This window comes from Mustela erminea, chromosome X (assembly GCF_009829155.1).
Source record: "Mustela erminea isolate mMusErm1 chromosome X, mMusErm1.Pri, whole genome shotgun sequence".
Lineage (NCBI taxonomy): Eukaryota > Metazoa > Chordata > Mammalia > Carnivora > Mustelidae > Mustela > Mustela erminea.
In genome coordinates this window covers 2805988-2817160 of record NC_045635.1, presented here as the reverse complement: position 1 = coordinate 2817160, position 11173 = coordinate 2805988, and positions in this window count along the sequence as shown.

The following is an 11173-nucleotide window of genomic DNA, read 5'->3' as shown; positions in this document are numbered from 1 at the left end:
TGTATTAATACATTAGAGTCTCACCTAGAGCCAATACCGATCACCCTAGAAAATGCCCGTTTTTGTTTTTTTGTTTTTGTTTGTTTTTGTTTTTGTTTTTCCCAGTGTGTTTAGTTGGGCTTTTTCTCACAGAACCTGAGATCTGACATTCCTTCTGCATACTTGTTGGGAAGATAAGAAGAATATTGAAAACCAAGCTGTGTCTGCCAAGGAGTTGGCTGAGTGCACATGGGACTATTAATCCAGCACCTTGAAAGCCCGTAGATCATGTCTGGGTCCACCTTCCTAGTGGAGACCAGGCGCGGTGAAAGTCAGTGAGAACAGCTCACAGACCCCAGAAAAATCATGTGTTCAATGCCATGTAAATTGTGGTGAGCTATGAAAGCTTCCTATGATTAGCACAACCACGGAATGAAGAACACAGGAGACACAATTTATTACAGAAGAAAGAAATTCAGTACTAACGCTGTGCTTGTAGAAATCTCTATAATCCAGCAAAGCCCAGATTTCTAGAGGTAGATCATGACAGCCCCCTCACATCTCCAAAGAACTGATACGACTTTGGACAGTTGAATTGTAGGATAATTTTACACTCTTGTGTGTCAGCGCTTGGGTAATATTTTCCAAGCCTCCTTTTTCCAAGCCTCCTTTTTATTATTCTTAAAATGGCTTTTTCTTTGAAATCATAATATTATACCATGTTAGGCCAGAAATGAAAATAAGGAAACATTCTGCAAGTAAAGTGCCTATTTTGCACATGTCTTTAGGAGGTAGTTCTGCTATTAAGTGTGGCGGATAGAGACAGAATGTGTGTTTCCAAACCCAGTATCATGTCTGGACACGTTTCAAGTCAACGAGGCGCATATCCTTGGCATTATTCCCAGTGTCCTCTAACCCATATTATGTCACTGTGAGCGCATTATAATGTCATGCATTTATTTTATTTTAACATGTATTTTTAAGGACCAATAAAAGGAATTAGAGCTTTTTTTTTTTTTTTTTTTAAGACAACCAGGTCAACATCCCATCTTTTTTTGGCACCGTTAATCAAACATCATGGATTATATGCTTCCTATAAAAGCATTACATGTCGAGTGTTTATGTATGAAAAAGCACACATATTTGTATCAGTACATGTATGTCTGGTAACTACTACAGATTTTGCCAAAGCTTAGCAAAACGTGTCTCCTTTCTCTTGCCGAATTAATACGTTTTCCAGGGGCCCATCTCCCATTGCTTGGCAGAAAACCCCACACATCTGTGATCTATAACTTGAAAAGTCAAGTGTCTTAGTGTCTTTCAGGCGAACCCTTTTTTTTCGGGGGTGAGTCAATAAGCTTTCCTAGAGTTTGCCAAGTGCCCTTTCTGTGAAGCACGTGGCAGGAAAACCACTCTGTTGATCTGTGATAGGTTAAGGGGGGACCTCAAAATTTAAGTAGTGGTTGGGATGCCATATAGCCTTGCTGCTTTGTCATCCTTCCTGCTGACACGCCTAGGCTTGCAGAATGGGCTCTGTATTCCCTCTACTCGGATGAGTATGGACACATCCCAGTGCTTCATCTGGACCCTCTTTCTACTTTCCTCTTCTGTCATTAAGCCGCTTGTAAGACTAACACTCTTTGTGGGAAGGCAGTTTGTCTCTGTCAGCCCTCTCCAGAGCCATCACTATGCAGGAGTCGAAGGAAAAGAAATGAGATTATTGAGAAGGAATTGATACGTTGCAGACTATTTGTATCCCCAGATTAACTAAAGCATGTCAATTAGAGTGTGTTCTTCTCCTTTAGAAGAATATGTAATATATTTAGGAATTGGTGTTCTAAGTGCTAAAACATTTTTCAGAGAAATTCAATAGCTAATGCAATGGTGATTTATCTTATGTAAAAGGCACAATGAAAGTCCAAAATATCAATAATTTTGTTAAGTATGAGGGAAATATGTTTGGGGAATTCCCGAGACGTTACGAGAGAAAATCTCATCTTGTACTGTACATATATATATTTCCTCCCCATGAACCAAATGGGAAGTGAAGAATCATCCATCACAGATAATCATTTCTAAGAACTTGTTTGATCCGTGTTCATGTAATGTTGCCAGGAATTACCAGGGTATTTTAAACCTTTAGGGATCTTAAAACACATTAGACTGGTTTTATTTTACTGGTTTATTGTCTCCTTTGGGTTCATTTTCCTGTGAATCACCACAACTCAACAGCAACTGGTTTAATACTGTCAGACAGATGTAATCTTCATTGCTTGGGAAGGGAAGAGCTGACTTCTCAGGCAGTGTGTGAAGATTTAAATATTTAGTAAAGACGGCACTCCACACAGAGTTATCCAGGTTTCACTGTGCTTTGGCGCACAATAAAATGGGAACAAATTCCTGCTAAATTCCTTATTAGTGATACGGAAATTATCAGGAAAATAAGAGACAGCAGGAAAGTGGATGTGTTGTAGCTACACACAGCTACAGGGGTGGGTCTTAACTACTGAATATGTAGACCCCCCCAAAAGCTTCAGAAGTCTCTCTAACCCATGTTTTAAATGTTAAACACAAACAAAACCAAGTGACGTCAATAGTGGTTTCTAGAAATCCCACTACATAGAGCCAACTAATATCGGACACGGAAACCAAGAACACCCAATGCGGAGAGGATAGTGTCTTCAGCAAACAATGTTGAAGGGTCTGGAGGAACATACAGGGAGCAAGGAAACTGGACCCTTCCCTCACACCATTCACAAAAAGCAAACTTGAAATGGACAGCCTTAAACACGATGCTTGATACCATGAAACTCCTAGAAGAAAACGCTGGGAAAAAGCTTACTGATACAAGTCTTGACAGTGATTTTTTTAACATTTTATTTATTTATTTGAGAGACAGAGAGCATGAGAGGGGAGTTGGGAGGAGTCACAGGGAGAAGAAGACTCCCTGCTGAGCAGGGAGCCCGATGTGGGACATGACCCCAGGACCCCAGGATCATGACCCGAGCTAAAGGCAGTTGCTTAACCAACAGAGCCACCCAGGCGCCCCTTGACAGTGATGTTTTGAACACGGCCACAAAAGCACAAACAACAAAAGCAAAAATCAACAAGTAGGATCACATCAAACTCAAACGCTTCCATACCGCAAAGAAACAGTTAACAAAATGAGAAGTCAACCTACACAGTGGAAAAAAAATTTGCAAGTCATTTCAGATAAGGGGTTAATATACAAATAGATATAAAGAACTTTATGAACTCAAAACAATAAACCAAGAAAGTGATTGAACTCAATAGACATTTCTCCAAAGAAGACATCCCCATGGCCAATAGACATGAAAAGATGCTCAACTTCACTCGTCATCAAGGAAATGCAAAGCAGAACCATAGTAGAATATCACTTCACACCTCATAAAGTGGTTACCACCAAAAAGACAAGAGAAAACAGGTGTTGCGGAGTATGTGTTGCAAAGAAAAGTATGTTGTTGGTGGCAATGTAAATTGGTACAATCACTAGGGAAAACAATATAGAGGTTCCTCAAAACATTAAATATAGACCTACCGTATCATGCAGCAATTGCACTTCTGGGTATATACCCACAGGATTTGATGAGATATCTGCAGTCCATGTTTATTGTAGCATTATTCATAATAGCCAAGGTATGGATACAACCGAAATGCCCATCAACAGATGGATGAAAAAGATGAGGTACATATACACTATGAAATATTATTCAGACCTAAGAGATAAGGATTATCATTCCATTTGTGAAAACATGCATGGAATTTGAGTACATTATGCTATGGGAGCTAAGTGAGAGAAAGATAATTAGTGTATGATATCATTTGTACATGGAATCTAAAAAAAAAATTGGGATGATAGTTACCAGAAGGGGACAGGGGATAAGAGTGAGAGTACAAACATATAACGAATGTTAAATAAGCCACAGAGATAATGCAGATTATAGTGAATGTAGACAATAGTATTGTACTGTAAGTATGTAGTGTGAAAAAACATCACTACATCAGCCATCATAGTACAATATAGAAATGTATCAACATGAAGGCCATATACCTTAAATTGGCATGATGTTACATGTCTAATTTGTTCAATTTTTTAAAACAATTTATATTGCTTTATGTAACTTCATAAAATTAAATTTAGTGAATACAATAAATTGTAAAAAATTCAATGGGGCACCTGGGTAGCTCAGTGGGTTAAAGCCCTGCCTTCAGCTCAGGTCATGATCCCGGGGTCCTGGGATTGAGCTCCATGTCGAGCTCTCTGCTCATCAGGGAGCCTGCTTTCCCCCACCCCTCTCTGCCTATTTGTGATCTCTCCATCAAATAAATAAATAATTTTTTTTAATTGTAAAAAAATCAAGATATTGGTTACTTATATTGAGGTGGGCCGATAGGTAAAGGAAATAGCATGTAGACTGACATAAGTTACCGGTTTATATTCTTATTCTTCTCTTGGCTTGAAAGCCTGTAGGTAATCATTATATTTTTTAAAATGGTTGGATGGATGGATAGTTGGAGTGGACGGATGGACAGATAGATAGTTGGATGGATGGATGGATGGATGGATGGATGGATGGATGGGTGGATAGGTAGTTGGATGTACAGAGGGATGGATGGATGGATGGATAGTTGGAGTGGATGGACGGACTGATAGATAGTTGGATGGATGGATGGATGGATGGATAGTTGGAGTGGATGGACGGACAGATAGATAGTTGGATGGATAGATGGATGGACGGATGGATGGATGGATGGAAGTGGAGTGGACCGATGGATAGATAGATAGTTGTATAGGTAGATGGACGGATGGATGGATGGATGGATGGATGGATGCATAAATGGATGAATAGGTAGGTGGATGGATAGACAGTTGGATAGACAGACAGGTGAATAGATGTATTAAAGAAAAAAAAAAAAAAAAAGACCAGTGATGCCAGTGAACTATGATTATCTCCTATCTCTGCAGCTGAGTTACTGAAAAACAAAGAAAACATCAGGATAGAATTTGTGTGCCGGAGCATGTTTCATTCTAACTCGTGTGTTCAGACATATAATGCAAGTAAGGACTGCAACATATGTGCCCTTGATGAAATGACTTCCTATGCTACTACTCCATTTTGCTGAGTGCTGCTGGCTGGAGTATAGTATGAAACGCAGGGATCGTCCTTTGCCCCGGCCATTCCCTGAAGCCCCAGTTGCTTAAAGGATTTTAAATAGCTAATTCCCATCAACACCTTCATGTCATTGATTTTTTTCACATGGCCTCTGAATGTAATTTTCTTAATCTGCCACAGTGAGCAATCAAATTTAAACTCTAAATACCATGGTTCTACAAAAAGAAATGGGGTTTTCTTTCTGAAAAGAGAGAGCAAAGAAGGAAGTTGAGAGAAGCACAAGGGTCAAGTTTCTGTTCTTCTCCTGTCGTGCCCAGAATCTCTGAATAGGCTTATCTTAGGGCTGGGGGCTCTCTGCATGGGAATGAACTACAGTGGATGAATTTGTGGTGGCAACACACGGGCAACTGTATTTGACCATTGGGTGACTTCAACCTCAGACAGTTGCTCAAAAGGAGCACTGTGATAGGGAGTCCATGTTCTGTGTCTCCTCTGAAGGAACCAGAATATGCACCTAGTGTTCTCCTCTTCATATCTCTTACAATTTCTCCACCTCCTCCCAATGGAAGAACATGGGCTTATTATAACTGTTCTATCTTCACCGAGACTGTGATATTTCAACTCTGGGTCTGGAGGTCATTGTTTATTTATTTATTTATTTTTAGTTATTTATATGATAAAGAAAATTGAGGTCTGGTGGCATGCAGGATTGTAATCCAATCCGCAGGGACCTACCTCTGTGTAGATTTCCCTCATCTTGAGTGAGGGGACATTCTGATGAATTGCTAAACTATCACTCCCATCATCAGATTATCTTACAAGGCATGGTTGACTTTAAGAGAGAGAGAAATATTATCCTCCTTGGGCCTGACCTAATCAAGCTAGACCTTCAAAAGGACATCTTTCAAAGCCTGCAAGGAATTACAAGAGGGTGATTCCCCACTGCTGCCTTTGAAGATGAACAGGACCATGCAAAAAGTAATGCAGAAAGCTGCTCGGAGGTGAGCGCAGCCCCGTGATGAAAGCCAGCAAGGAAATGGATTTGAGTCCTATGACCACAAGGAAGTAGATCTTCCCACAACCACGCAGGCTTGGAGAAGGACTCTTGAGCTCAGCAAGAGCATAGATCAATGCCTGACTTTCAGTCTTATGAGCTCCCAGTGGAAGACATTCATGCTGAGCCAGATGGGATATAATTGTGCGTCATGCTCAGGATAAACCCTACTGATAGTAAGGGGGAAAAATCATTTTTGTGACAGTCTTTCTGGTCACTACAAGATCAGTTTTTATTTTTTCCAAATAGCAGTTTTCACATCAAAATACGACTGCCCATTCTTTTCTGAAACCAAGATAATCTCCCCTGCCCTCTGGTAAAATTCCTCATTCACAAATGACACATGTTTCCTTTTTCGGATCTGAAATACTCTGTGACCATAAACTGATTGTATTTAAAAAAATTATAATTGATTTACTGTACATTAGTAATTTGGAAACTTGATCTCATTGACAAGATTTTTAAACTTGAACTGTGCCAGAGATATATAACAAAAATATTTTGCTATAAGAGAAATATAAAAAAAATGTAAGTTTTCTATTTCTGTAAGACTGTTTCACTTGCAACATCACAGATACTGAGATTATCTTTTAAAGGTTAATGATTTATTGTGTTTTTTTTTTCAGACACTTACAACATATGTATACTAGGGTATTGATATTTCTAGAATGATTCTTACAAATTAAATTATTTTATTGTCATAATTAAATCCATAAGGGATAAAAGGTAAGGTAAAAATGACCCATTCATGAATATTCACCACGTTCCTGATGACTTATATGAATATACATCTTTAAAATGACATACACATGCATTTCAAGGAGGGTATGTTACAGAGGACACACATTAGACTTTAGATCGCAATTTTACCAATTTGAGAAAAAAAACAACCCATTTCTGTCAGTGATGACAGATCCATTCAACTCACATTTATGTGCTCAAGAAATGCCCAACCCAGGCAATTATTGCAAACTGAAATTTTGAGGACTTCTAATTTTGTATTTCAGAATTGTCAAAGACATGTAATGAGAAGGTCAGTATATGTTCTTTTTAAAATGTCGCTAATGACTAGCTATGTTGATGAAGATCCATAGTTCTTATGGTTGTGATTCAAAGATTTATTAATTTCTAAAAGATGTTGCTTAAAAATATTGACCAGAATGCTGGGGAAGAAGTAGAGATTTGGTAGAAAACTTGCTCTATTTGGGGGCTTCCTTAGGAAGAGTTCTTGGCTCTCCCTGGAGGAAGCAAACCAGTAAAGACAGTCCATTGCTCACTTTCTCTCACATTGCTGACATTCCAGGAAACACAAACGAAATGAAAGCCAGAACTGCTTTTCACTTACGTTGAAAGAGAAACAAATTGTCCCATGGCCTCTTCCAAGGGGGAAAATGGTGCAACTCAAATTTGGTGCCCATCCTGGGGTCAACAAACTGGCCAGCTAACTGCAATAGCCACCTGGGTGTAGGAAGCAGGGGTCCAGCCAGGAAGGTTGGATGCCATGTCATTACATGTCGCCCACAGGTGGCATATACCAAGAGTGTAGACCATTAAACATGAAGTGTATAGAATTTTCCAGATAGACTCTTTGGAGAAGATCTGATTCAAAGTGGGTTCCCAAGGAGGGGGAGAAGGAAGCGGTTTGCTATTCTAAAAACAGAGGTGCGATTCACCAAGGTGACATTCAGAGGGTTCAGATGGAACAGAATACTATTGAGGAGTCACACCAGTGGTGATTTCCTCTTCTACCCTTCCAGACATGTGTCCCAATGTAAGTTACCCTTCTCCTGTCCGTCCTACAAGTCATGCACACTCCCTGAACTGAAGAAAAGATAATTCACAGAATGCAAGATGTAATGAAGGGAAATCATGGCCACGGAGTGTCAGACATCTGAAACAGCCCAGTGAGTTGGACGAGCATAGGTCGAAAATGAATTCCTTCACTCTTCACAGGCTATGTAGGGATCCCAACACTGGAGGAAGAGAAGTGAATTAGAGGCCCCATCAGGAAGGCTGAGATACTGCTCTTCCTGGTCAGGAGTCTTACATCAGGCTCTCCAAACCAGATCAGTTTTTTATACTCCAGTATTCAGATACAGTTCATGAGAAATTCCAAAATCCTAGAGTTTCAGTTGCCCCATTCATTACAGAATAATAGCAATGACCATGTCTATGCAGAGGGATTTATGGCATCTTAGAAAGGTCTGTGACAATGGTCCCAACCCAAAGGGAACACGTGGAACATGGCAGAGGATGAATTTAACCCAATGGGACCAAAAAAGATGTATGACACTGTCAACCAGAGTCCCACCCCTGAGGACCTGATGGGAATTAGCTTATCTCAAAGGATGCCTTCTTTTAGAAAGGGAACTCCAAAAACCAGGTGTTCCTTCACCTTCTACCCCGTGCATTTCCTCCAATAAGCGGGTAAAACCACAGAAAAGGTGCTCAGTGCAAGGAACTGAATTCACAGAAATAAATGTCCTGCCCTTTCATGAAGTGGGGGCTACAAACAGAACTTGGGTCATTATGGAATGGCAAGTATATCGTTCTGCACATGTGTTTGGAGCTTGAGGCTCATACCCAATGGCATCAGCATTCTCTTTAAATTTGTCCTCCCATGAATCACGCTTTGGTTATTTTACAGTCAAATGTTGCTGAAACCCCTCTCATTCCTTCTATCCATTAGCATGCTCCCGGGGACTGCTTGTTGGTCTTCAATTGTATTATAAAACATGTTAAATGGTCATTTTCAGATTGCTGACTTGTAGGAAACCTAGTAATAGATCGACAGGGGACAGATCTTTATAAATATCAGTATGTAAATGACTGACAAAATTAATGCTCAAGATGATGTCCGAGTCTACCCTTGGAATTTCCTTGGAAAGCAGTGCTCAGAGTTTCTCCTCTGCTGAAAGTCTCCAATACTCTGCCGGTAATTACATATCGATTCCACCTGTCAATGGCCATTCTGCCACGAGTCTTTACCCGCGAAATGACAAATGGATCTGGTCAAAATTCATCCCAAAGCCAAATCCAAAGGAAAACATCTTATTTACATAATGTCTGTGGGGAAGGAAAATTAATCCAATTAGAAAGTGAAAGGTGGAGATCATGTTGGAACAGGAATCACATCGATACAAGGAATCTAATGTAATTATTTCACACTCTTGTCTTAATAGGAGAATGTATGTGCTCTTTCTGAAGGAAGTAAAGACCAGTGTTTCAACGGGGAATGGGAAAGCTCACTCCCACCATCTTTAATACGGGAAGGGGTTAATGGGACTGCAGGACAGAGCACGCCATGTGTACTTGCAAGAGAAAAATACAGATAGTACTATGTGTACATTACAGTCATTCGTACTTGAATTCTCCCACATTGTGTCTCGTGCTTTCTTTGCGCTTCCTTCTTTTTGCAAAAACAAATAAATAAATAAATAACGTTCAAAAATATTATCAACCATGACCTCTTTACTGTTCTTCACCATCATGAAATGGCCGTCTTTAGGGTATTCTTATATTCCATTCACTTAATCATCTGTTTATCAAATATATATTAACAGTCTATGATGGTTTTGGAATAGGATGGAGTATGGGATAACAAGAGTCCTAGATACGAGGAAAACACTCATGGAAACATGTGACCCCTGTCCTCAGATATTTCAAATTCTAGTAGTTGGATAAGCCCATAAATGATGCATGCCACCCATATTCCATACAAACTCCAAGAGGACTGGCTGTAGAGTGCAATGGATATAGGGTCCATGAAGGCTAAGACCTTCAGGAGGAGACAGAGATGTTAAAAGAGATGATGTTTGCACTGAAACTTTTTTGTTCTTTGTATTAGTTTCTATTTTTGTTCAAATCTAGTGAAATGATTCAAGGAAGGAGCAAGTAGATATGAGTAAATGCATTAATACCCTGTAGTGTATTAATTTTTCCCTCTCCGTCTTCCAAATTCATGATATGTGCCACTCCATTTTTGCTACCAGAATGATCTTCCCCAAAGTTATGTAGAAATCCAGGTCACAATGCTTTTAACAGTCAGCGTGGGCCATCATAAGAAAAAAACACAGAGGGGGTGGCTTATCAGACAGACATTTATAGTCTCACAGTTCCCTTAGATCATGGATCAAGGTAGCCAGCATGGTCGACACTGCAGAGAGCTCTCATTGTAACTTAAGCATGTCCAGTCTGCTCTCTGATTCTGATGTCTCTTCTTACAAGGACATTAATCCAATTAGGGGGGCTCCGTCCTCATGACCTCATCTAACCCTAATGAGATCCCAAAGGCCCTTCTCCAAATATCATCACAGCTTTCAACATATGAATTTTGCAGGGACATACTTTAATCTATAGCAATGCTGAAGGCACTTCACCCTGAATCTATGAAACTGTTTCCATATGAAAAAATGAGCCAACCTTAGATCACTGTAGTTATTTTTGGAGAAAAAAAGATAATTTTTAATAAAAACAATCAGGTTGATAAAATGAACATAATGATTTATATTAAAAAATATCCAGGCTATATATTTACAGACAAGGATATATCAGGTCAGTCTGAAAATACATTTAAAATTGAACCTGACCTATGAAGATATTAACAAAGGCATTTACCATGATTAAGTGAGATTTAGTCCCAGGATGCAAAGGTGGTTCAATATTTGCAAATCAATCAATGTGATACACCCCATCAGTAAGAGAAAGGATAAAAATCCTGCAATCATTTCGATAGATACAGAAAAAGCATTTGACACAGTACTACATCTATTCATGATAGAAACCCTCCACAAAATAAGTTTAGAGAGAATATACCTCGATATAATGAAGACCATCTATGAAAAACACACAGCTAACATCATCGTCTATGGGGAAAAACCGAGAGCTTTTCATTTACAGTAAGGGACAAGACAAGAATGTCCACTCTCACCACTTTTATTCAACATAGTACTGGCATTCCCAGCCATAACAATCATATAACAAAGGACATTAAAGGCATCCGGAT